Genomic DNA, 27,783 nt, shown 5'->3' on the forward strand with positions numbered 1-27,783 from the left:
TGGGGGGGGGGGCATTCTCTTTCAACTTGAGGATGAGAATTTAGTGTTTGGGTTAATATGACATGTAAAATAGTGTTCAATGTAGAGCTCAGGTGCCAGGATTATATTTCTTTCTTCATAGGTCCAAAGGCATGACCTTTGTGCCCTTCAAAGTGCACTAAATACTCAGTCAAATGAATGACCTTTTGTTAAAGATTATTAAGTATAAGAAATCATTTCATATTTGAGCTTGCTTCTTATTTGGACCATTATTCTCTTGTAACATTGTTGTTGTATTTGTTTTGCTTTATTCTTTCCTGGGAAATAATTTTTTAAAGGAAAATAAAGAACTCATACATATACTTCTTTATCTATAAAACATCACCTTCTCTGTGAAATCTCTTTGCCTCCCCAATGTGAGGTCAGTAATTCTGAGCTTTAAGCTCCTATTACCCACAATTTTGTCATAGTTTTAATTCAGTAAAAGACTGTCCAGAAAATAGTGTTTAGTTTATGGTATTCTAATTATACGTCAAGTCTATGCCTACTGGAGTAGGCCATAAATTCATTAGAAAGAAAAGCATCATATTATCTTTTCACCTCCTACCTTTTGCACTCTGCCCAGCACATAGAAGCTGTTCACTGCCTTTGTTTTATGAATAAATGAACATGGTGTGTAAACAAATTTCTCTCAAGGGACTAATGCTCACCTATCTCAACCTCTCATCTCCATCCTTCTTTTTTCTAGGTTCATTTAGGAACATCTAAAATTAGAGAACAATGTAAGTTTTAAACTGTTTTCTTAAAAATTTCAGAAGAGTATATCTATACTTGAGGCCCAGTGCACAAAATTTGTGCACTGGGGGGTGGGGTGGGGGTGGTTGTCCCTCAGCCCAGCCTGCACCCTCTCCAATCTGGGATCCCTCAGGGGATATCCGACTGCCGGATTAGGCCTAAACTAACAGTCAGACATCCCTCTCACAATCTGGAACTGCTGGCTCCCAACCTCTTGCCTTCTTTCCAGTCTGATCACCCCCTAAACACTCCCCTGGCAACCTGATTGACACCTAACTGCTCCCCTGCTGGCCTACTTGCCCCCAAATGCCCTCCCTTGCCGGCCTGATTGCCCCCAACTGCTCTCCCCTGCCAGAGCAGTCACCCCTAACTGCCCTCCCCAGTAGGCCTGGTCACCTTCAACTAATCTCCCCTGCTGGCCTGGTTGCTCCCAACTACCCTTTCCTGTTAACCTGTTTGCCCCCAACTACCCTCTCCTGCTGACCTGGTTGCCCCCAACTGCCCTCCCCTGCCAGCCTGGTTGCCCCTAACTGCCCTCCCCTGCTGGCCTGATTGCCCACAACTACCCTCCTCTGCTGGCCATCTTTGATCACATGGGGGTGTCCATCTTTGACTACATGAGGGTGGCCATCTTGTGCGAGGGCATGAGGGTCAATTTGCATATTACCTCTTTATTATATGGGATGTTATCTTCTGGTCTTGAAAATAAAACAATGACCATCATAAGATATTGACATTCTTCAGCTTTTCACCCTCAATTTATAATTGTCTTTTTTTAAAAAAAAACAAACCAACAATTTATTAGGAACTTGAAGACAAAAAGCATCAGAAATGGTTGAACTCATCTAAGTTATTATCTATTGCATTTAAAGCCCACTTATAAAAAGACATAGAACATGAAATATGTAAAATATATAATATAAATATATAGAGTATCTCTTATATAAAAGGTCCATGGCCATCACGCTATAACACTGTCACAACCAAACAAGCAACAGCTCTCATGGAGGGTGGGGCGAGGCAGCCAGCTACTAGTGGTGGAAAGCTATGAGCAGCAGAACATAGGCCAATTCCTAAACCAGGCAAATGGGATTGACAGTTCCTTTGCCATGGTGACCAGATTTCTCTCAAAGTAACCTGTGATTGCAAGTTTCTGAGGTGCTTCCTCAAAGGCTTATGTTAATAGCCTTTGAAAATGTCCTCACATTTACTGGAAGTGGTTTGGTTTTAGTTCCAGGCTAAATGTCAATTAGAGGTCAAATCTTTCTTGAGCTACTATCAATCATCATGGCTGAAGTTTGACCACAGCAAAGGCATCTTAATGTCAGCCACCCACATCTAAAACATTAAATCCTTTTAGCTGATAGTGAGACTATTGAGATCCCCTACAAGAGAATTTACTGCACCCTGCTTTGTAGTCCCTCTAAATCCTCTCCAGACCATCAGGGGATGAGCACATGCAATGCTTGGTTACACATATTTTCTTTGTTTACTTTTTTAGCATCCCCATTTGCCCCTTAGTAGTATGGCTGCATGTTTATATCCCAGGGCCACGATGTAGCTGGCATCAAATACATGTTTGCAGAATAAAGGAGGGAATCTCCTATAGATGTTTTCTTTTAACACAGTTACCAAAACATTCCTTATACAAAGATCTCAAAATTATTGATTTGGGCTGTAATTCTTTGCCACTAATTAAATAATTAAATTTCTTAATAATTATATTTCTAACAACTCAAAGCATGTGATTCCCTGCATTTAGGGAAATGGCAAGACTAAAGAGCCCACCTCAGCCTCATGCAGGCATTCAGGCATGTCTGGAATTGTTTGATGAATCGGTAAGACTGAAAGGGATAAGATTTATTTGCATGAGCTGGAGTTACTCTGAGGGTGCAAAATGACCCCAAAAGAAAAAGAAACTAGACATTTAACTTTGTCTCCTAATTTTTTTTTTTTTTAATAACAGAAAAAGAGGTTGTAGGTAAACACTGAACAAAACTACTTCTCTAAACTTTTATAAAGTAGGATGCAGGAGACACTGCTCTGAGGCTCCTCTTACAAAATGAAATATGAGTTGTTTCCCTTCTCCGATGTGTTGCCTAGGATCAGGCAGTGCAGGCCCGTGGTCAGAACATGCAATGCGGGAGTCCTGTGACCAGGAATGCCTCTGGGTGCCTCACAGAGGATCAGGAGACACCGGGAGTCAGAAAGCAGCATGAAATGGTAATGGGACTGCTGGAAAGTCCATGCCCTGCAGAGCTCGGGCACTAACAGGAATGCTTGTGATGGTGATGACTCCCAAATGTATTTGAGGAGAGTTCATTTATAGGCTATTAGGGGTCCTTCAGAAGTAGGTAGATTCAGAAGTCAGTGAAATTTGGATGATATTCAGTCCACCATTATTGACTGAGTACGACTATGTTGTAGGCATTGCACTGGGCATGGTTTATTGCTGGTAAAGCTACTCCATCTGCACCCCCAGCTGGATGGCTGGGAGAGTTCTGGCTGCAATGAAATTTAGAGTGGCTGCTCACAACATCAAAATGAATATTAAATTGAAGCGGTGAAAATATGACCACTATGCAGATGAAGAAATGCAGGTTTATACAATGGAATATCAAGTATTTTCCTCATCTAGTTGGCAAAACTTGTAAACATCAATAACACCAATTGTTGACAAGACAAAAGGGAAATATGTACTCTCATACAGTACAGGTTTGAGCGGAAATGACTGCAACCTTTTGAAGGCAACTTGACAGTATGTATTATATCAGATCAATGCAAAAATTCCCAATTCTCTACTCTGTTACTGAGAAATGCATGCATATATTCATGAAAATACAAAAGCAAGGCTTGGCTTTGCAGCAAATATTTATGGTGAAAAAGTGCTAACAACCAAACTGTTGAGCAATGAGGAAAGGTTAAATAAAATATGGTCCATCTAACACAGATGGCATGGCTCAGCGGTTGAGCATCAACCTTTAAACCAGGAGGTCACAGTTTGATTCCTGGTCAGGGCACATGCACAGGTTGTGGGCTTGATCCCCAGTATAGGACCTTGTAGGAGGCAGCCAATCGATTATTCTCTCTCATCATTGATGTTTCTCTCTCTCTCTCTCTCTCTCTCTCTCTCTCTCTCTCTCTCTCTCTCTCTCTCTTTCTCTCCCTCTCTTCCTTTCTTCTCTGAAATCAATAAACATGTGTTAAAAAAATTAAAAAATAAAATATGGACCATCTATAAAATAGAGAACTATATAATAATTAAGAAGAAAAAAGTAATCAAGAATTCATTGGTATAGAAAAAACTCCCAGACACATTATTCCTTATACAGATTTATAATTTCTATATAAGGCTATTACTTATTTCAGAGAAAAATAGAGCACAGTGGTTATAAAGAGGGACCTAGATATGAATCCTGTCCTTTCCACTTGCTAACTATGCTACCCTCGCCAAGCTACTTAACTTCTCTGGGTTCCTAGTTTTCTTAAAATGAAATGTGCTTACAAAATACTTAACCTCATAGCATTGCTACAGGGATTAAATTGGACATGCTTAGAGCAGCACTAGACATAAATATGTACTCAATAAATGTAGGTGGAAAAGGGGTCACATACTAAGCCTGACAAGCTCAGGGGAGGCCTCCCCTCTTCTCTCCCTCCACCCCCTCACTTAGCTTTCTCCCACTTTCTTAACCTACCACCAATGGATTTCCTGTAACCCTCCTTATATCTCCTCTTGACTATAAATGTATAAAATAAACTGCAAAACTGCCACTCTCCAGAGCATTTCCTCAATTCATTGAGATTTTGCTTTCCAGAAATTGTTGTTAGTTTGAGTCAAATAAACTCATAAAAATTCTCTACAGGTTTGAATGTTTCTTATATCAGTACTATCATTATTCTTTTAAAATTTCACAAATAAATGAAGTATTCTCTTTGTGCATATACACCATCACACATGTACACACACACATGCACATGAAGAGAAAGTGATCCTGAAGGCTATTCGCCAATCTGGAACAGTGGTTCTGAGTGCAGAGGGAATTTGGCTTAGAAATGAATCAGGAATTTTTGCCTTTATCCATAATCTTACCATCTATAATAATAAAAGTGTAATATGCTATTAGACCAGACAGCCAAACGACCTTCCAGATGACCTTCTGGATGACCTTCTGGGGCTGTAGGGGCTGAGGCAGCCACCATGGCTGTGAGGGACAAGCCTCTTACACAAATTTTGTGCATCAGGCCTCTAGTAAGAAGATGTTCTTGAATTATTATGAATTTAAATTTTAAAAATACACTGAATAAAAGGAAGTAAACTTCACAAGAAAGAAAAGGAGAATTAGCCAGACTCCTGTGCAGAGTCCTGTTGAATATGAAGGGTAGCAGAATATACCACCCCAAAATATGCTCTTTGGTTTAAGGATTATTTTGAGGCAATCATTTTAAGAGATAGGAGAAGCTCTGAAAACAGAGTAGAAGTTACCCTTTTGTAAGAATATTTACATTTACCTGGTATAAAAAAAAATTTCTATTTGCAAGGAAGAGGATGACTCCAAATCACAAGAAAATATCAATGGTGTAGACACTTTTTTAAATCCACATAACTAACATCATCTTTGTTTACCTTTGTTTTTCCTAGTAACTTTGCCTACCTGCCCCTACACACACACACACACACACACACACACACACACACACACGTTGCTTTTGTCTTTAACTAAAGATGGCATATAAACTAGTCAGTTAGGCCACCCTAGAGAGATATCCATTTCCCCCTGGGTACCTCCCATGAATACATGATGTTCACACATTAATAAACTTCTGTTTGCTATGGCCAAACCCCTAAGTATCAGAGCACCTGGACTCAATAAAACATTGAATGGTGTTACTTGTAGAGTAATAGAACATGATTTTGGGATAAAAACAATAAGAATGTGACCTAGAATATATCTTAATGATAATCTAAAAACTTCCATAAATTATTCAGAACCAAGGTCTCTCTCTCTCTCTCTCTCTCTCTCTCTCTCTCTCTCTCCCCCCTCTCTCTCCCCCCCCCCTCTCCCTCACATCTTACTTTCCCTTTTCTTTTTGTAGAACACTTTGAGCTTTGTAAAGCTCTATGTCAACATTAAACATTAATTACAAGCTTATAAATGTTGTTTCTGTTGAAAAAGTGACAGTATCCCCATGCTCTCTACTCAGGCTTGACAACAAAATGACTCCATGAGAAAAGCCAGGCTTCTGCAAAGGAGCTTTTAGCACCAACTACCATCTCAACTTCCGTGAGGCTCAGGCAAGTGGCATAAAAAGAAAAGATAAATAGAATTTGAAAAACCAAGTTTAGGAAATGTATTCTGGAAAGAGAAGCAAAGTGCATGGTGAAGCCTTCTAGCTTAATCCCCGTCAGAGATGAGCTGAGGAAAGACATGGGTGAGAGGGAGAAGCTTTCAGCTGGACATCACCAAATCCACTTCTCAGCCCCACACTCCCTCAGGCTCTGGCACCTAAACTCTCTGAGGCACCCATTCTGCTCACTCTGTGGGATGCCAGAACCAGTCACTCAAGATGTGCCTCTGTGGTATGCAGACTGTTTTGAGCTAAAGGCAACAGGCTCAAGAAAAACTTCTGTCCCTTCCTTGAACTACCTAGAACTAGAGTCAGGGACTTTATGCATAATAGGAGGTTATCAGAAATAACCTCTTTTGACCTATCCATAGGGCAAGACAAACTTCTGTTTACTAAAGGTCTACTCTACTTATCATCCTGCAATGACCTTTTAAAGCCCACTTACCTCATCCTTAGCTCAGAATATCTTATATACCTATGTTTTCTCTCCTGTGTATGGGATCTCTGACTCTCAGGTATGTGAGGTTTCCATAGACATATTGATGGGAGCCAGTTCCAGTATGTCATAATTACAAAAGTTTCATCAAAAGGTTGATGAAGCTTGGGGGCTCAACAAGGGCTGAGCCACATATGTAATAATCTGTTGGAATGGCTAAAAAGCATCTCCCCCAAACCTGAATAGGATAATAGTTTGGCCAGACAGCTCAGGCCATCTTAATCTACATGTTACTGCCTCCTGTTGGCCAAACACCTGAACATCTGTAGGCTATTCCCAATCAGACAATGCTTCTGTAAAACCTACCCTGTGAAGTATATTATCTCCTCCTTGCCTTAGGACAAATTGTGTTAATAAAAAGCAAGGGGTCTTGAGCCAAGGAATAGTCTTTAGCTCCTTTAGCTGAAGCTTCTCTGACCCCCAATGCCTTTCAAAACTATTGTTTTCTCTTTGGACTCCTACTTGAATCAATGCACAGCCTTTCTCCAGATTGCTGAACCCTTCATAATGCTGGGACAAGAACCCTGGCAATATATAAGTATTAAATTTGGTTATTTTCTCCTACTACTCTGTCTCATGTCTATGTGATTATTAGACCTGCCAGAGGAAACTTAAGGGTAGAGGAAAGTTTTTCCTCCCCCACAACTCTTTATTTCCTGGCTGGCTCTACACTTCTCAATGTACCTCTCACCCTCTTGACCATCTCAAGGCAAATAAAACAATCCTGCCAATAAAAAATCTCTCCATACCAACAGAGACAAGAGAGAGAACTCAATTTATTATTGAGCAGGCATTACAGATTGGCACACATGAAACTGTAGACAGAGTAAGGGCAGAATTTCATATATGTTTAAACAGAAAAGTAGAAGGGAGAACAATTAAAATGTCCTTTCCTGAGATTACCCCCTCAGCAACTATGAGGAACTTCTAAATTAATCTTAGAGGCATGTGCTTATAGTTCTACGGGTTAGAAGACCCGAAACCTAGCATTGCAAGATCACAAGTCTGAGCCTACATCAAAATAGGGCCTATTATGAGTTCAAGGAGGCACCCTAAGGAGGCGAGGGTGGGGAGAGGCAGCTGTCTCCTTCCTCTTCTGAAACACAAAGAGCTTGATCATTTCACCTTACAATTTGAAAGCTTACCTTACAACACAAAAGGGGAAATCCTGATTCATGTGTCAAAACCTTAGATGATTCACTGTTTGGGGCCTCTCCTGACAAGTGCAATTTCAGGGCTTTGTCTGAATATCAAACAAAACCTTGCCTTTGGGGCTGATAAGATGAGAACTGTCTTCATTCTTTCTCTGGATTTCACTGAGTGAGCCAAGAAATGAAGTTTATGTCAGGCTACCTCTGAGAGAGGATGACCTTCCGTCAAGGTCAAACCCCTGGCTCCTGAGAGCCCCACACAGCCTTGTTGGCTTGCATTATTCTGGGGTTTGGATGGTGAGGCATTGGACAGGCCCAGGCTCAGCCACGGGAGGAAGTTTTCCACTCCCCACTCCTCCTCCATGCCCACTCCTCCTCACTCACCTGCCACCACCCAGGCCCCCTCCACTCCTGTCATGGTTTCCATTCCCCTCCCTTCTTAAGATTAAGCAAAAATTTGGGGTTTTTGAATGAAACAATCATAAGAACAGTCTCTAATAAAGCGACTGATTCTTAGAGAATGGGCTAATAACACAGTCCATTTAACCCTGGCATTCACATCCAGTGTTTCAAATCCTTGTTTTAGTAGGCAACACAGCTCTGCCGCCGAGCTCCGAGGCTGCCAGAGAAAGTAGCTCCCAAATATTAAAGGTTTATAATGAGGCTTCAAAACCAGAGCCCCCACACTCGGTCCACCAAATCCTCGCTGCCAACAAATGAAATATCCCTCTGCTCTGTTCTGTTGACTGCCGCCTTTTGAAAATCTGACTTTTCCCAAGCCAATCTGGGCAGCATTATTCCGTCAGATTCAGGGCAGACCCCTGACGACTGGACTAGTGACAAGCAGATTACAAAGCCGGTTTATCCGGGCATTGTGTTTCTGCAGCTCTTTCTGCAGCCAAAGCCTCCACAACAGCAGGGAGCACTAATTGCTCATTTGCGGCAGTGACCTTTTCAACTGGACGGCGCCTCGGATCTGGTTCCATGTTGATGTCTCTCTCCTTTAATTACAGCGTGCTGGCAGGGAGAGAAGCAGCCGGTGGCACTGAGGACAGCAGTATCTAGTGTCTGACCCGTCTCCCTGTACTTCTCAAAGCAAGAACTGAGGAGCAGAGGTATCTGTTTTATTCACTTTGTTTTCACACTTGGGTCTGACAGGAATGTAAGCCACTGGGATCAGAAGTGCACTGGGAAATAACATCCAGGCATTTGTCTGGGAGTCATTTGTTTTCCAAAGAAAACTGGACAAATTGCCATCAGGCAGCAAGTGGAAGAGATTCCGGGAGATCTGTTTTGATTTTCAGTCCCCAGGCCTCACAGTTGCGGTTGAGGTCAGTATCTGTGGCTGCATCCCATTTGCTGGCATGTCAGCCAACAATCTCTGTTCATTTACTCTCTGTCTCTAGTGTATGCAAATCCACTACAATAGGCATCTGATACAGACAAGACGGTACCTATAATGTCAACAGAATTTTCTGGGAAGATTAGTGGATTGTTGGCTCTTATACAACGGGCTTTGCAGGACCAGAATAAGCTTGACAAAAGGAAAGAGAAAAAAATCTGAGTGAAACATTAGTTGAACTGATGTCACAGTGCTGTGGTTCTGTCTGCTGGTTGGGAAGAAATGATGAAGGGAGACAGCAGCTATGCAATACAGGGAATGGACAGCAAAATGAGAAGTGTCACATGTATGATCTGTCTTGGTTCAGGTATTGCAGTTCCCCTTTTTATTTAAAGTGCCCTGTTCAAGCCCTGGCCAGTGTGGCTCAGGTGGTTGGGCAACATCCAGCGCACCCAGAGGCCACCATTTTTATTACTTGTCAGGATACATGCCAGGGTTGTGGGCTCACTCCCCAGTAGGAGTTGTGCAGGAGGAAGCCAGTTGATGTCTCTCTCCCACATCAATGTTTCTCTCTTTCTCTCCATCTCTCTTTCTTTCTCTTTCTCTTTAAAAATCAATAAAAATATATTTTTTAAATGTACTGCTCAAGAGTATGGCACAGTAGAAAGAAGAGGAAACATTTATCTGTGCCCATCATTCCACCACATTCTAATGCAGGCGTCTTCAAACTACGGCCCGTGGGCCACATGCGGCCCGCAGAGGAGTCTGATCCGGCCCGCCAGGTTTTTTGGGCAGTGAGCGCAGCCGAGGTGTTACAGTAGGAATTAGTAGTTCATATAGTCCGGCCCTCCAGCTCTCTGAGGGACCGTGATCTGGCCCCCACTTTAAAAAGTTTGAGGACCCCTGTTGGAAAATTGACCAAACACTTATTCATGAAAAATGAAAATACATTAAGGGGAGAAATAGAAGAGGATTCTAAGGAAGGAAGGAAGCAATAGCAGTAATGATGAAAGATCAACAGCAGGACAGCTGCATCAGCTACATTTCTCAATAACTGTATATATCAATTTTCTTTTTCTCTGTTTATTTCACCAACACTAAATGCTAAACCTGAGGCATCTAATAAATAGTTCCAGACCTTCTCCCACTGCCCAGGCTTCTTACCTATTCTTTTATCAATCCCACTGCCTCAAAAAATATAAAAAAACATTTATTCTAAGGCATGAATGTGTTGAACATTATTTAAATTAAATTATATATGTACATATATCTTATGCCATCCTATCTAATAAAAGAGGAATATGCAAATTGACTGTCATTCCAACACACAAGATGGCTGCCACCTTGTGGTCAAAGATAGCTGACCCATGTGCACACAAGATAGCTACCACAAGATGGCCAATAGGGGAGAGCAGTTGGGAGGGACCAGGCCTGCAAGGGAGGGCAGTTGGGGTGATCAAGCCTGCAGGGGAGGGCAGTTAGGGGCAAACAGGCTGGCAGGGGAGAAATTAGGTATCAATCAGGCTGGCAGGCAAGTGGTTAGAGGGTTAGCAGGCTGGCAGGCTGAAGTGGTTAGGGGCAATCAGGCAGGCAGGTGAGAAGTTGGTAGCCAGCAGTCCTGGATTGTGAGAGGGGATGTCCAACTGCCCTCCAGGAGTCCCAGATTAGAGAGGGTGCAGGCTGGGCTGAGGGATACCCCCACCTGTGCATGAATTTTCTGTACCAGGCCTCTAGTATGAAATAATATATGTATCATCTATACTAATAAAAGCCTAGGTGGCCCTTGCACACAACATAGTTATAAGATGGCCACCACAAAGATGGTCATCACAAGATGGCCACGTGCACAGCAGAGGTGGGACCCGGCTGCTGCTCCACACAGTGAGGCCCGGGAGTCCCACAGCTCTGCAAGGCACAGAGGAGGCCAGTCTCGGCACCTCCACCATCTCCTGTGGAGGAGACGGGTTGCAGCAGGGGAGGGCAGTTGGGGGTGATTTGGCTAGCAGGGGAGGGCAGTTGGGGGCGATCAGGCTGCCAGAGGAGCAGTTAGGCATTGATTGGGCCAGCAGGGGAGAGGTTAGGGGGTGATCAGGTTGGCAGGCAGAAGTGGTTACAGGCAATCAGGCAGGCAGGCAGGTGAGCAGTTAGGAGCCTGCAGTCACAGATTGTGAGAGAAATGTCCGACTGCTGGTTTAGGCCTGAAGGTGTCCCAGATTGGAGAGGGTGTAGGCCGGGCTGAGGGACATTCCCCACCATGCACGAATTTTGTGCACCGGGCCACTTACGATACACATATAGTAAGAGTCAGAAATGTATTAACATTGCTGAGGGGGTTGCAATCAAGTCTCTATTCTTATTTTAAGACCTACCAACAGAAAACAATACAAACATAAAGAGAAGTTTACCTTGAACAAATATAATTTGAGGTTGATGAGCAATGATGATACATTAAGATTATTTACCCAGCTGGCGCCAGCACCACCTCAAGATGCTAACATGCCTGTGGCTGGGGAAGGAAGAAGGCGGGAGGCCTTTTCCTATGTTTGGGCCCCAGATCAGGAGCCTGGCTTGGATTGCTCCAATGGCCCTTCCTATGTTTTAGTTTTTTTTCTTTCTGAGAATAACATTTGAATTTCAGCTACCAAATTCATTCCAATATTAACTCCATGCAAAACTCCTCAGAAGTAAATAAAGGCCATTACTTTTAAATTCCTATCTGGCCCTTCATGCTCATATCCACTAGCCAGAACTTGATGACATAATGCAGTTCTTAAGAGACTTCAGGGAAGAAAAGAAACATAACTTTCCCTGTAGAATTCTCTGGATAAGCCAGTTCAATGCATCCTCACTGACAAATCGCTGGCTACCATGATACCCAGTAATGTGATGGTGCACTTACAAGAGCAATTGTAAAACTGTACATAATTTCTTTATGCATGTCACTGAAATGTGTTCTGAATTGCACTACTAAACAGTCATTCCATTGTCTTTACTTAAAGGGGCATAGTCTAAGGTCCATCCTCAGTCTAAAACCCCCCACTGACTTCAGAGAGAGATTGTCCTGACTACAGATGACTGGATACAATTCCTGTAGGCTGAGTGGCTGTCTGTCATTTTTATTACTTGGGGTTGAAAATGTATCCAGCAGGACAAATCCCACAGGACCACATGGTGCCTAAATTATCCATCTGTATTGCTATTTGGATTCTTGTCCATCTGACTCCACAAGGGACCAGAATCACTCACCTGCTATTGACCACAGATGCATAATTTCTATGTTTTATATTACTGACCAAGGAATGCATTTTCCAGCTGTGAAAAGTATAAATGTGAAGGTTATATTCAGAAGTAGAAGAAACACTGGCATCCATGTAGAGCTGAGTGATCTTTACCAAGGCAAAACATATTGTACAACCAAAACTAAAGTGAGAAACAATTCACTGTGTGTTGAAATCAAAGATCTTTTCAGTATCAATTTGTTATTGGTTGGGGGACACTGAGATAGAAGAAAGGAAGGGAGAAAAGAGGAGTGTAATGGTAAACTACAATACATTAATATCCTGGCTCTTCAAAATAACAAAATATTCACATTTAGATTTTTATTAAACCTGATGTTTAGCATATTCTTGAGTATATTTCACATATAATAATTTTTGAGATGTTATCTTGATATTCTAATTACTAGAATCACGGGAAAACACACACACACAATTTCAGTAACTAGGAGTTTGGCTTCTTTTTGTAGAAGAATTTGAAAATTAGAATAATAGAAATTCTTTTGTCTCCAAAAGAAATAGACGAACAAAATGTAAAAGCCCATTTTAAGAGGGAATGACTACCAAAAAGTAAACAAGCAGACAACCATACATATTCTTATTTAAAAAAAATTTTTTTCCTAATATTGATTTGGTTCTTCATCTTTATGTACTAAAAGACCATGACCGAGAAACAAATGTCTTTCTATTGTTTACATTTGAGGTTTACAAAGAGAGCAATAAGCAGATTTTCTATAAGATCCATCTATCTGTCACAGTATGTTTTATTGGATATGGCTGCAGCAGAATCAAAAAGAGGAAGAAGTGAAAGTGACAAAGATGGTTATAAAAATAGAAGAAAAATGTGAAATCTCTGGGGTGTAAGAGTGGTCCAACTACAGCTGTGAGCAATATTCCCCGTGTTTTTATAACATGGGAGTATGCACTCTTGCCACATGAGAAACAAATTATGAAGACCAAGCATGAAAGAACAGGTTTGGATATTGTATTCAGAAGAGAGTGACAATGAAGCTTATCAGACACATTTCATGTTATGCACAATCAGAACTGTACTACATAGCAATTAGGCAAGTACCACCAGCCTCCCTCCTCCCACATCCCACAAACCCAAAATTGTGTCAATCAGCTCTCCTTGTCCACAGAGGAAAGTCAAAACTCAACTTGCCATTTAATAACCTCCATATTTGCTCCAACTTTTTTCTGTAATCTAATTCTCCTTGCTCCCTCTCTGGCCCAACCAAAATAATTTTTGTATAAACGATTTTCATGTTCTCTTCTGCCACGGTGCTCAAGCTGTTCTCCCTTTCTTTGATGTTATTCCAACATCCCACTTCCATCACCCTTCATTTTTCTAAGCCTCACCCTTCTTTCAAGATCTTCCTTACCACTAAGACATCATCATCCCCACTGCGACAACAGTAATTATATCTCAGATTTAGATATTGCCACAGAAAACTGGCATGAAAACACAAAATGTTATTGGCCAGGAACCAATAAAATATCTGTAGCCACTAACTTAGTAACTTCAAAGACATACAATTATTTTATCTGTTCTCTTTTTCTGTGGGTCAAGAATTCAATGGAGTGGTTCTGAGTCAAGATCTCTCATGTGGTGAATTTGAAACAGTACAGGACTGAACTATCTAGTCCCTCCTTCTCTTTCTATTTCTCTCTCTCTCTCTCCCTCCCTCTCCATTCTCAGGGCTCCTCCATGCACTCTCTCTATCTGGGCTGATTTGGAAGTCCTCACAAAAGGATCATTTACTTAGAGGCTGAAAACTTAAGCAAGTATTCTACCAAGCAAGGAATAATTTAACTAGCCTCAGAATTCATAAAGAATCACTTCTACCATATTTCATTGATCTAAAGAGCCATTAAAGCCACCTGATGCCAAGAGGAAGCAACATAGATCTTAATTCTGTTGAAAATAATGTCAAAATCACATTACAAAATCATGTGAGATGTGAAATGTTTTGGGGGTCATCTTTAAAATATACAACACACTACAAAAGCAGATTAAATTTTTTTAAGGGAAAAGAAGAAATGTCTGGATCTTGCCATTTCTCTACCAAATAATACAGTTTTTGATAGCTATTCAGCTATGTATTTTTATATATTTTTAATAATTTATGCTTGCATACTGCAAATTATTCTTTCCAAACACACTAACATATTTTAGTCATGAACAGAATAGGATGAGTCCAATTCTACACTTTACTATTATATATTATATAAATACAATTCAAGAAAATACAGGAACTGAACAACACTCAGGGTTGGATGGAATGTGTGCATGTTTACTTGGGAGGCAGGGAGCCAGAAGAGAAAAATTTGCCACAAAGATCTGGGATGTTGTAACACAACCAGAAAATGACCAAACATAGATGCATCCTTCTTCAGTAAATACTAGGCAAGGATCAGTGAAAGCATGGTCCTAGACCTTACCATTTTCATCACTATCTAGTTTGTCACCAGCACATAAGTCTGACCAAAAACATAATGTTCACTGGCAGTATATTTCAGAATTCAAACTTAGTCTTGAATTTGATAATGGTGCTTTGGGAGTGTAATCTTTCATAACCCTATTGAAGCTATTACTTATATAGTCAGATCCAGGCTGGGTGCTGTTATAAAAAAAAAAAAAAAAAAAAAAAAAAAAAGCAGAATCCACAAGTCAAAAGTATTTTTGAAATAACTCACATTGGAAAAGTTGGACTTCTCTAACACCATGAAGAGGATTGGCACCCCACAGCTGAATTTCTAAATAAATCTGGTTCCCCTTTTCAATCATTTTATTTATACCCTGCATCAATTCCAGAGTCCACTTCTCCAAGCTAAAAATTCTCTGACTTGAAATGAATCTATATTATCATCCTCTCCCACCTTCTTTCCTTCAAATCTATTATCATAACACTCTGGTAATGCATAACCCTTCCCCATCAGACCCTCTTCAACATGATCCCTCAATGCTAATATTTCTTTCCCAAAGCATTCTTGAAGGTTAAGTGTGATGAGCAGTCTTCCATTATCATGAAAGAATCCATAATTCAAGTTCTTATTAGGTATCAAGGACCAGAGGGGGACTTCTCAAATGATAATATGCATACAGATCACCTAGGAGTCTCTTTATGTTCTGACCAGTGGGTGTGGGCTGAGCCCAAGACTCTGCATTCCCAAATAGCTGCTGGGTGATGCTGCTGCTACTGCTCTGGGAACCATACCAGGACCCATTGTTAAATTTATGTTTCAGTTATTTAGGTTTTGAATTGCTTGTTTTGAATTCTGTCCAGTATTTGGAATGTATGAGGTAAACAAAGACAAGAAGGAAAATGCAGCGACCTCAGTCAGCAAAAGCAATGGGCTGTGGTGGCAATGGGAGTGACAAAATGACAAGCAGCAGATGAAACGTCCTTTCCTGAGGTTCCAAACCCACCTGTGACCTGCCCTCTCCACTACCTGCCCATTCTTCCCGAGTCTTCACACCTCAGAGGGGCCTCTCCGTGTGTTGTTATCCCTTTAAAGGTGAATCACTCTCAATGACTGAGCCTTGTTGGAAGCAGCACAGTGAGGACAGAATCGGGGCAGACCTAAGGGGTTGGATAGAATGCATGCATGTTTACTTGGGAGGTGTGGAGCCAGGAGAGAACAGGGTGCTGACAGGACTGTCAAGAGGGAAGGGCAAAGCACCCACAGCCAAACCTGAAAGACGCCCAAGACAAACTTCCTTGATTTTCTAATTTGGCTCAGGCTGGCCCTGGTACATTTCCTTCTTTGATAATTAACTATAGCTGGGTGAACATAAGCCATGCATTTAAATCTCAGTGAGCTGCTTAGGTATGTTTAGAGTTTAGCTATAATCCCAGATTAGGTTATTTCCTTTGTGAAACTGTACGTGAACCCTGGGGTAGGAGAACCTTTATCAGATTGCCACTAAGGACACGAGGTGGAGGGAGACTTTTGTTTTCAAAAACAAACAAGGACTACTGTGTTTTCAAATTAAACAATACTCCCCCACCCCCCACCCCAATCCTCTAATGTGACTCAACAGAAACCCACAGATTCACAACCAACCTCTAAAGCAGTTGCGGTTTCTCCATTTCTTTGTTTGAGCCTCACAAAAACTATGTTCCTGAGCCACTAGAGATGTAAACAAAATAGATCTAGTTATCACATTTCTCCCATCCACACCTTGGAGTCTCATTGTCTCCACTAGCCCTTCTGTGGGAGGGGTTGATGGATTAAGGCAGAACCTCTGTGGGCCCCAGAGGACTGCCTCCTGGCTGGACTTGCCCTGTGCGTGTGCTGTAAAGGCACTTGGACCGATGACCCGGCCTCCCCACACCATGGGCATCTACAGCCAGAACCTCCGCCGCCTCCACCTGCTCTCAGGAGGTCAGTGAAACAAGAACATTTTCTAATGAAACCCTGATCTAATAAGTCGTGGCCCAGAGCCTGCAATCAAATCAGGGAAACAGTTTATAAACATTAAAACATTCATCCTTTCCAAATAGGCCTGATGAGAACAGGCTAATTGCAGTAATGACCTGCAGTGTAGACGCAGCCCTGCATTAACGTCTCTAGTGTGGAGGGACCCATGGCTCAGAACTCTGTGACTGCCCTGTGCACGTGTCTGATGGTTAAAGAGCTTCTCACTAAACTGCTAAAAGGTAAAAAAAAAAATATAGAAAAATAAAAAATAAAATATAAAAATCCCATTTCAGGTAGCTACTATAATTTAACCACTTTTCAAATACTAAGACACTTTCAAAAATGCTTTTTAATAATTCCCACTCCCAAGTTTATTTTAATTTTTAACTAAACACTCTAGTGAAATGAAATAGTTTAATTTTTATTCATCAGAAGGCATATATCTATGCGATATTTTTTATGCTGGCTACCATATGCACTTGGGTTATAAGATTTTCTTTTGATAACTTTAAAATGTGTATAATAAAGGTAAAAAATTAATTTGTAACAGAAATGAAAAGTACCATAGCATGAAGAGTCACCACATTTCCCACTTTCTTCCCACCCCTCTTTTCTACCTCCTAGCCACAATCGGGCCTTGGATTTTAAAGGAGGTTAATTATTGCATCCTGAATCAGTTCCTGGACCTTTATATTTGGGAAAGCAAACAAAGATAATGAATAAAATGAAAAACACTTTTTCCCTATTTTGGTAAGATGGACCCCATCCCCAACTCGATAGATAGAGAGATAGATAGATAGATAGATAGATAGATAGATAGATAGATAGATAGATGATAGATAGTCCTGATTTGTTTATCCAAGAAAAAAAAAAAAAACACAAAAAAAAAACCATACACAAGCCCTTCCATGATCTTTCAGTCACTGGGACAAGATTCAGTTTTGTTTTCTTCATAGCAATGGTTAGTGTCACAGATTTTTGTTTGTTTGCTAGAAAAAGTAATTTCCTGAAATCAAGGACTTTGGTATCTGTCCACCTCTGTGTCCCAGCACCTAGAACAGCATCTGGCCCTGAGTAAACATGCAATCAACATTTCTAGTGCAGTGCTTTTCTACGGGCTCAGACTCCCCTAGATCCTGCTACCCAGCAGACTCCTCTCAGCAGAGTAGCTTCCTCGGCTGGCCATGAGCCCAGTGCCAAGACCCTGCAGTGGTGACTCGCAAAGAAACTGAGCATTGCTGACCCCAATGGTCCAGAAAGCTTTGCAATTTTTTTATACATGTGCCTCTCTAAAAATGTGGAGTTAAATGCTGCAAGGCCTTATTACAAGGTTAAATAAATATGTTAGTTTATGAAGCATTTTGTCAATTTTATAAAAATATGAAAGAAATTATATAAAATGATTAAAGCATATCTGGAAATCATTTTTATTTAAAGTAAAATTTAAGGTTTTCTAATACGAGAGGACTATTTTTTTAATTACATGTTTAAAGAAACTTTAATTTCAAATGAAACATCATACTCTTTTTCAATATCTTTATTATTAAATTTATCTAACATACTTAAAAGTACAGATAATAACTTAATTACATAGCCTCCACCTAGATTTACAAATATTAATGCTTTCCCCAAACTTTTGGATCTAAAAATAAAGTTGAATTTCTCTCATAATTGAAATTAATAAAAAAAAAGACTTGGGTCACCAAAAATAACGGTACAAATATTACTATCACACAAAAGTTGGGAGAATTTCTGTCAAATAATTTTAAATATTACTAAAGTTGATACAGGTACCTTGGAAATAAAGCAAATATAGGCAAATTCCCCACATTACCTATAGCTGAATCTTTTTGTTGTTGTTAATAACACTACGATGTTACTGAGGTTAATATATAGCTAAAAATCATATATCCAGGAGGTGGTGCTGAGGTTTACCTACATTTCTAGTGGCCTTTGAAATAAAAGTAAATTATGTCTTCTTTTCCCCAATAGCCATTCTCCCCATTCCTCTTATTTGTGTGCTTTAGTATGTGGGTATGTGGGTACCATAGGTGGTAAAACTAGGGTTTTCCTAGTTGGGAGAGATACTGAACTGAAGATAAAGAATTTTTAAAAAGAAGAGAGAGAAGACCACTCAAATTATAATTTTTTATACTGGGAACAGAAAACACCTGCTGTACAAGATCCTCTTTTTTACACAACATGTCAGAAGCAGAGCTGAATTAAGGGCAGACAAGGCAGGCTGTTGCCCAGGGCACCATTCTCTAAGAGAGTCAGGGAAATGTCACAAGATAGAGCAACTTGTATTTACCACATTGCTTCTTATGGAGAAAGAAGAAATGTGTTAGGACAAAGCACTTGGGGTGGGGCTGAGACCCCTAGATTGCATTACTTGAACCCGACTTCCCAGGTGAGTGGGCCAGGCTGCTGCAGGTGCAGTTTGAGTGGATTAAAGTCTGGTAGAGTTGACTAGCTTGAGACATGAAAGGAGGCACTGAGGGATCCCCCCACCCCCCAATATCCTCCACCAACCTTTCTCCCACACAGAATTCATACTCTTTTCAAAATAAATACACAAATCTTTAAAGATTTTGATTTTAAAACAACCAAATTATTAACCTGCCAGTATACCTATCATTTCTGTCTTAATCTACTCAGGCTGCTGTAACAGAATACATAGACTGGATGGCAAAGAAATTTATTTCTCCCTGTTCTTGGAGCTTAGGAGGTCTAAGATCAAGGCACTACATTCACCATTGTTGCATTTCGTGAAGGCCCTCTTCTTGTTTCATAGACAGCTCTTTCTCTTCAACCCTCAAAAGGTGGAAAGACCTAGGGGATCACTCTGGAGCCTCTTTGATAAGGGCACTAATCCTGTTTATGAGAGTTCCACCTTCAAGACCTAAGTACCTCCAAAGGTTGCACCTTCTAATACTATCACATAGGGCATTAGAATTTCAAAATAAATTTTGGAGGGACACAAACATTCAGACCATAGCAGTCCCCATCTGGGTCTGGTCAGAGATGGATGCATTTCTCTGCCATCTATTCAAGGGAAAAACAACTACCGTATTTTTCGGACCATAAGACGCACTTTTTTCCCCCCAGAAGTGGGGGGGGAAAAGTCCCTGCGTCTTATGGTCCAAATATAACCTACACATATACTTAAAAAAAAAAAAGTTTTTTTACTTGCCCGGCTCTGTGTGGTCTCTGTGTGCTTGCCCGGCTCTAAAATGGTTCTAAATGCTGCTGTTTACTTTACAGGGTTGATTACATATGTTTATGACTGTGATGTTGGGTTTTAATGCACATAAAATATTTTAGGACACTATTTGTTTCAGAATCTTTTTTTCTTCATTTCCCTTCTCTAAAAACTGGTGCGTCTTATGATCTGGCGCGTCTTATGGTCCGAAAATACGGTATGTCCTTTAGAGAGCTTTGCTCATATGGTACTCATTGTCATGGGATGTTCACCTCACAGTTTCCATAGATAAAAGGTGTAATTTTTTTTTTTAATGTGTGAACTGGCTCTTAGCAAACAAGAAAGTGCTTTTAATTTAGCTGTTTACTTCTCCATCTCTTCATCTCATTTATCCTCAGCATGAAATTCATAGCGTTGTTGGTCTCAACTGCCCTGGGCATGATTAGTGACCAAAAAGTCCCAGAAGCTGGAGGGGCTTGTCCCTGCCTTTATATACTTTTCCCACTACGAAAAAAGAAAGTGCACTCAATTGGCTTTGAGGGTACATTTTAAAAGTTCCCTCCCCCCCCCCGCCCCATTATCTCATGGTCAAAAAAATGACCAGCAGCTCCAAATAAAGAAATTACTAAAGGAGATTTCAGTCTGAGAAACCATCACCTGTGAGGATTGTCTGTTGTCTTTATGCAATTCTATGATTATATCAAAGCACTGTGCTCTCACTATTTGGAAATGACCATTGTGAAGTTGACCCAAACCAAACACAGTGGGAAGTGCAGGGAATTGCAGATCAACTGTTTCTGACAATTTCCTCATTCGTGAATTGGAAGCAATGATAGAAAATAGAACTATGCCGAAGGTTGAATAAGAAAATATGATAGCTCATTTTTGTAAACTATAAATTATTCTTGCAAACTATATTGTTGGACATGAGTTGACCCATGTAGGGTAAGAGCTGCAAGCTTTCCTATTTTATGTAAGATTATTAATTATGAAAGAAGGTGCTTTGCTAAGTCCTGTTTTCACTATAAGTATCTGATTAGGCTGGATATTTTGGGCTGTTTTTTTTTTTTTTCTTTGATGCAAACCCTAGGTTGTTTGATTTGGCTAGGATCTTTTAAAAGGAAATAGGTGTGGGCTGTTGTAATCCAGAATATAGTATAACATAGGGACTCAAGACTAGAATCTAGGCATCAACATTATTAATACCCCAATGGCAGGTGGAGTGAGGATTGTTTACTGAAATTTGGAATTCAACTGCAAGAATGGCTCATGTCATCTTTGCTGGCATTATGGGCAGTACCAGAATAGCATAATTTCAGCCAGCTTTACCTAATTAAATCAAGCAAGATGGAGTTCCAAGCTATGAAACAAAAATGGGTTAAATTCTTTTATATTGCATTACTGTTTTTAAGGAAAATGCATGAGGTTCCATGATAAATGGTAATCAAAATAGTTGTTCTGATATAATCAACATTTTAAAATCACAAATTTTATAATGTCTCTATAGTTGGTCTTTATTCTGATGAGCTCATTGGGCCTTTTGGTTCAGCTTGTTATGATTTGTGAATTAGAACTAGGCTTTTATTGACCCTATTTTTTTTAGGTTAATAGTATTATGAACTGGTCATCTGATACATGGTGGGAACAAATGAACCCACACACTTGGGATTCTGCCACTCAACACCAGTAATTTTTTACAAAGGAGAATTTTCACTTTGATTTTTCTTCAAAATGACCGATGAGTCATAGCTCTAACTCGATGTATATCTAATATGCAGGTATGTGCAATTTTAATATATATTTAATATAAAAATGTAGTTCCTTTCTGCCTTAGAAATACATACTCTCTTGTTTGTGATCACTACCTAAATATGTGTTATCCCAGAAAACTTCTTTTGACTAGAGTGTGTATATGCATTGATTAACCTCACTTAGATTACTTTATAAAAAAAAAACACAAAACACAAAGTTGCAAAATACTAAAGCAGATTTCATTCCAGTACCTTTAATGCTGAATATTTGTTTTATGACTTCCATAAAACCTCTTCACAGTGAATGAAAAGTGGTGAAGATACTCACTCATTAGGCTATAATTTCTGGGTGTGACCATGCCAAAAGTTCTTAAAGATGCCATAGGCACAATGCTTGTACATCAAATGAAGTTTTGTGGTTTATTTTCTTATAGCAAGCTCAACATTATACTCTATAGAATAGTTAATACTTATTTAAATACTAGTATAGACTTATAAAAGATTTTTTTTATAATGATCACCTTCCAACATTTTATATTAATGTAGTCCAGCTTTACTTCTTATCATCCCTCTTCTGGTTATTCTTGCCTCTGGGATTATGATATGATAGGCCAAACATAAATTTCAAACAATAAACTCTTCAGAATTTATTTCAATCAATTGGCAAGAATTTATTGACCACCTACCATGCAAACACTTAAGGAATTTTATTAAATATAAAGCAATTTCTTTATAAGAGCACCCAGATGCTTTGTAATTTCTTGCCTGCCAAGAAACAATTAACATCTATGAAGTTTAATAAATGGTAAACTCGAAGAGAAATGAAGATTTCATGCCTTTCAAAAGTCCCTTAGCTTTATCTCCATGACTTCTATCACAAAGCTGGGTACAAAGTCCATCTGTAGATCTAAATTCTTAGATAAGTAGACCCAATGCCAAGTTCAGTCTGCCTATCAAAGTGCCAAGATTCTGCAAAAGAGTAAACATATTCTAATATCAAGTAAAGTAAACCAGGTGTGTGATCAGATATCAGGATGGTGACGGGGCTGGCATCATTTAGTGAGGAAATAGGTGCCTAAAAAAAAATAGATACCGTTTCACTGCAAATATAACCACAGGTTGTTTGAACTGCATATTTCACATTGGTTCATCTAAAAATATATGCCTAATAATCTTAACAACCATCTGCATGGCATTGCTTATAAAGATGATGTCAGTGAATCAGTGATGGTAATGGGGAGGAGGAGAGAGAAGCACTAACACCCTCCCCAAACAACCACTCTAGTTCCTCAAAGAGAAATGCTATGAGGCACTGGGGGCAGGGTTTGGAATCCTGAGTGGAACATATTTACTCATCAAGGGTTTTTGGAGAAGCAAAATAAGGGAATGATGAAGATTAGACCATAATGGCCTACTTTTAATGCCAACCGCTAAGGCTCCTCAGTAGATTGTGAGCACTGCACAGTAGAATGCTTTAGAACAAAGAGTGTGCAACATGAATCTTGCACACAGAGAGGCATTTGAAGCTTAAAAAATACCCAAATATACAATGGCCTCTTGTTTAATTATAGTAATTATTCATCAGGCTCCAGATGTTAAGAGAGAAAAAAACTTTATCTCTTTATGATTGGAAGCATGAATCTTTTCAAATGTGTGTGTCACTGAAATGGAATGTATCTAATAATCATCTTGCAGCTGAGAGTTCTGAGTAAATAACTGAAACTATTCCAGATCCTTATTAAAAGAATTGCTTTCTGAAAGGAGAGAGAAGTACCTTCCGTTTGGAAGAAATCAGCCTTTATTTTTAGCCCTACCAAAAATGTCAAAGTACTAGCGGCATTCTGGCAGCATCGGGACTTATTTCACAATGTTCAGTCAAATTACTGTCCAAACACCACAGATGGCTCTGGACTTCCTGTGAGGCTGCTGCATTCTTACAAAGGTGATTGAGAGGCCCAGGAATCAGAGCCCTCAGAGTTGTGTGTGCTTGCCATTGGGGGATGGGGACAAGCTGGTCTCTCAGGAAGCCAAACCTGAAATTCCATAGCTAAGAACTAATCCTTTGGCCTTACCAAAACCCACAAAATTCAAGAGAAAACAACAAATTTCTCTTTATGTCCCAAAGACATAATTGGACAATAATTACTGGTATATGGTAGCCAGCTTCCAAGATGGCCCCAATCCTCAATGATCCTCACTTTCTGATATTCATGCTCTGTGTAGTCCAGCAGTACACCTCCACATTGAATAGGGTCTACCGTGTAACTAAAAGAATCTTGTGGAAATGACATTGTATGTCTTTCTAGGCCGAGTCATTAAAAGATATTGCCACTTCCTTTCTTCTCTCTCTCATTGTTCACTCTGGAGAAAGCCAACCACAGTGTCAGGAAACAATCAAGGTGCCCAATGGAGAATACCATGTACTAGTAAGTGAAGAACTAAGGACCCCTGCCCACCAACAGCATTAATTTTCCATGTGAGTGAGTCTCCTCAAATCAGACCCTCAAGCCTAAGTGTAGTGTTCAATTATTACAATATTATGAGACTTCCTGAGTCAGAACTAACCAGCTAAGCCATTCCAGATTCCTAATACACAAAACCTATGAGAGATAATAAAGGTTTTCTGTTCTATGCCACTAAATTTTGGGTTAATTTGTTACATAGCAATGGATAACTATTATAGAGGGCAATCTTAAACTGTTTGACTAGGTCCTTTTAGCTTGAAGCCTCTCCATAAATAAAGCCATGTATTTCATTTCAGACCACATAGTTGTTGCATGGTGTGTGTGTGTGTGTGTGTGTGTGTTGGGAGAATTCATTCAGCTATAATGCAGACCCCAAGACATATCATATTTACTTATTTTGTCTATAAAACTAAAATTATGCTTTCTACTTTATGTATTTTTTCCTGTAAGCATTTAAAAAAGAAAATTGTAGCTTCACAAATAGTTAAACTTAACTTATATGATATTTTTAGAAACTATATTATTGAAGGTAATGTACCAAACATAGAAGATCTTATGGAACATCCATAGTCCTTATTCTCAAAGAATGCACAGTAGGGGAAAATGCAAGTAAACATGCCTGTTGGTAAAATAAAAATTCTCTTATAAGAATATGATAAATATGTACAGAGTGGGGCAAAACTAGGTTTACACTTGAAAGAATGTGAATAGAGTTTCTTCTTGTGTTATTATTTATTTATTATTGTATTATTTTCCATATGAACAGCTATAAACTTAATTTTGCCCCACCCTGTATAGAGGTAACTAGAGACAACCAAGAGATGTGAATCAAAGTTTGGTTAAATAACCGGTAGGACCTCAAACAGGCAAAAGAATAACTGCAAAGGCCATTTCAGAAGAAGGAAGCAGCAGGAACCTGGGCAGTCTCAGGGTTTGTGGTGAAGGAAACCTCAGAAACTACTAATAATGAACAACAGGACTTGGATGTTGGGATGAGGGGACTGATATTCAGCTGAGGAGTCAGCAAGAAACTTTGAAGTGTTGTACAAATTGGAGTAATCACATATCAAAACTGCACTTAGGAAAATAATTGAATATATAGAGAACAAATTAGAAAGGGAGAGGCTGAAGGCAGCACAACCAAGAGGCGATGGTCATAGTCTAGATATAGATTAAGGAGGGGCAGAGAGAATGGGAAGGATGGGCACATGTGAGACACAGAAATTATAGAGTCTCTAGATTTCTCCACTTTCAGGATGAAACTGAAGCTGAAAAAGGATTAGAGCTGACAAAGAAAGCATAAGTGTTTTAGCTTGGGATAGGAACACATCTTTAAAAGAATTATTAACCAACCAAGACTATTGGAATGGAGAGCAGGAAGTGGGGAAATGATCATTCAAATCTAAATACACATTCAAACTCTAACCTTCCACCAGGTCATCCTCAGACTTCAGGTGAGTGCCTTTTGCAAGTATAAATATTTTAATTTGCATTGGAAACAGTCAACTGGACTTGCAAATAAAGTATAAAACCATTCTACATACCAATGTAAATATTCTTTGCAACTGTAGATAGAGGAATCCAAGGAGGGACACACCAAGAAACATCATAATTAAAATGCCAAGGGCAAAAGACAAAGAGAGAATCTTACAAGCAGCAAGAGAAAAACAACTAGTTACCTACAAGGGAAACTATGCAGGCCAGAAGGGAGTGGCAAGAAATATTCAAAATGATGAACAACAAGAACCTACAACCAAGATTACTCTACCCAGCAAAACTATCATTCAGAATTGAAAGTCAGATAAAGAGCTTCACAGACAAGAAAAAAGTTAAAGGAGTTCATCAACACCAAAGCAGAATTACATGAAATGCTGAAGGGTATTCTTTAAGGAGAGGAAGAAGAAGAAAAAAGTAAAGGTAAAAATTATGAACAACAAAAAGACATAAAATACATACCTACCAACAAGCAAACCTAAAAATCAAGTGAATAAAAAAATCTGAAGAACAAAATGGACTAGTGAATATAATGGAATCAGAGACATAGAAAGGGATTGGACTAACAATTCTCAGGGGGTGAGGGAAGAGATTGGACAAGAATCTTACACCTATGGATGAAGGCCGGGGCGGGGGGTGGAGGGAGAGGAGGGATAAGGGCATGGAGTGGAGTTGGGGATCAGGTAGAGGGGAGATATGGGGGAAGAGGGGGGTAAAGAGGAACACCTGTAATAATCTGAACAATAAATATTTATTATAAAATAAATAAAAGTGGAACACAAGAAAAGAAAAGAAAAGAAAAGAAAAGAAAAGAAAAGAAAAGAAAAGAAAAGAAAAGAAAAGCTCCTAATTATACATCACACCAAAAAACCTGCCTTTGCTCTTTTTTGGCAGATGAGTTTTCTAAAGAACACTAATCTTATTCACACCCCTACCTTGCAATATATTTCTAAGCAAACTCCTTTGCCTTGACATACCTTTATGAAAAGGCTCAAAAATACTATTACCTACCCAAGTATTTTTAACCCCACCTTCTCAGCAACTCAACAAGGAAATATAAAAAACAAACAAACAAACAAACAAACAGAAAAAAACTCTCTTACAGGCAATCAACTAATTATGTGAAGTACCAAATTCTTTCTGATTTAAATGCACAACTTCCCTGGTGCATTCTCAAAGCTATGTGCTTAGCTTAAATTTTTTCTAGATCTTGCCCAGCTATCATGGCTCACTGGTTGAGGGTCCATCTATGAACCGGGAGGTCATGGTTTGATTCCCAGTCAGGGCACATGCCCGTGTTGTGGGCTCAATCCCCATAGGGGGCTGTGCATGAGGTAGCCCATCAATGATTCTCTCTCCATTGATATTTCTCTCTCTCTCTCTCCCTCTCTGAAATCAATAAAAATATATTTTTAAAAATTCCAGATCTCAAAGACAGTCGTCTTCTAATATCAAGGCTTTTATGAAAAGCTAGGATATATACTCGGATCTTCAAGTTGGGTTATTGGATTTTAAATTTTTCTATGTACTACATAAAGCAAATGTTTACTAAATATATATGAATTCAAACTAGAATTGGTTCTTGCTAAAGTAGAATATAAAAATATTAACTCAATTTTTGCAGTAACCCTGTAAGAGGCTTAAATCAACATCCTAAGAACCAAGAACCTCAGAGTCTGGGTTCCTTAATACTGGGCCTAAATAGAGGAATTTTCCACAAATACTTTTGAAAAGATCATTTTCTATTGTTGTAGCAAATCACCCCAAATTTACTTGCTGAAATGACACAAAATTGCATCTGATTCTTCTTTTCTGGTCACTTCTCTCTTTGCCTCTGACCTCTTCTGCCTCCCTGTTCCACTTTTAAGGACCTTGTGATATGTCAGGCCCACCAGGATAATCTCCCTATTTTAAGGTCAGCTGATTCACAGCCTTAATTCCCCTTTGCCACAGAACCTAATATAATCACAGCTTCCAGGGAATAGGACACATGTCTTTGGGAGACCATTACTCTGTCTACCACACCCACTCCACTAATGACATAAGTAAAGAACCT

Source organism: Pipistrellus kuhlii, unplaced genomic scaffold (genome assembly GCF_014108245.1).
Source record: "Pipistrellus kuhlii isolate mPipKuh1 unplaced genomic scaffold, mPipKuh1.p scaffold_m20_p_4, whole genome shotgun sequence".
Taxonomy (NCBI): Eukaryota; Metazoa; Chordata; class Mammalia; order Chiroptera; family Vespertilionidae; genus Pipistrellus; species Pipistrellus kuhlii.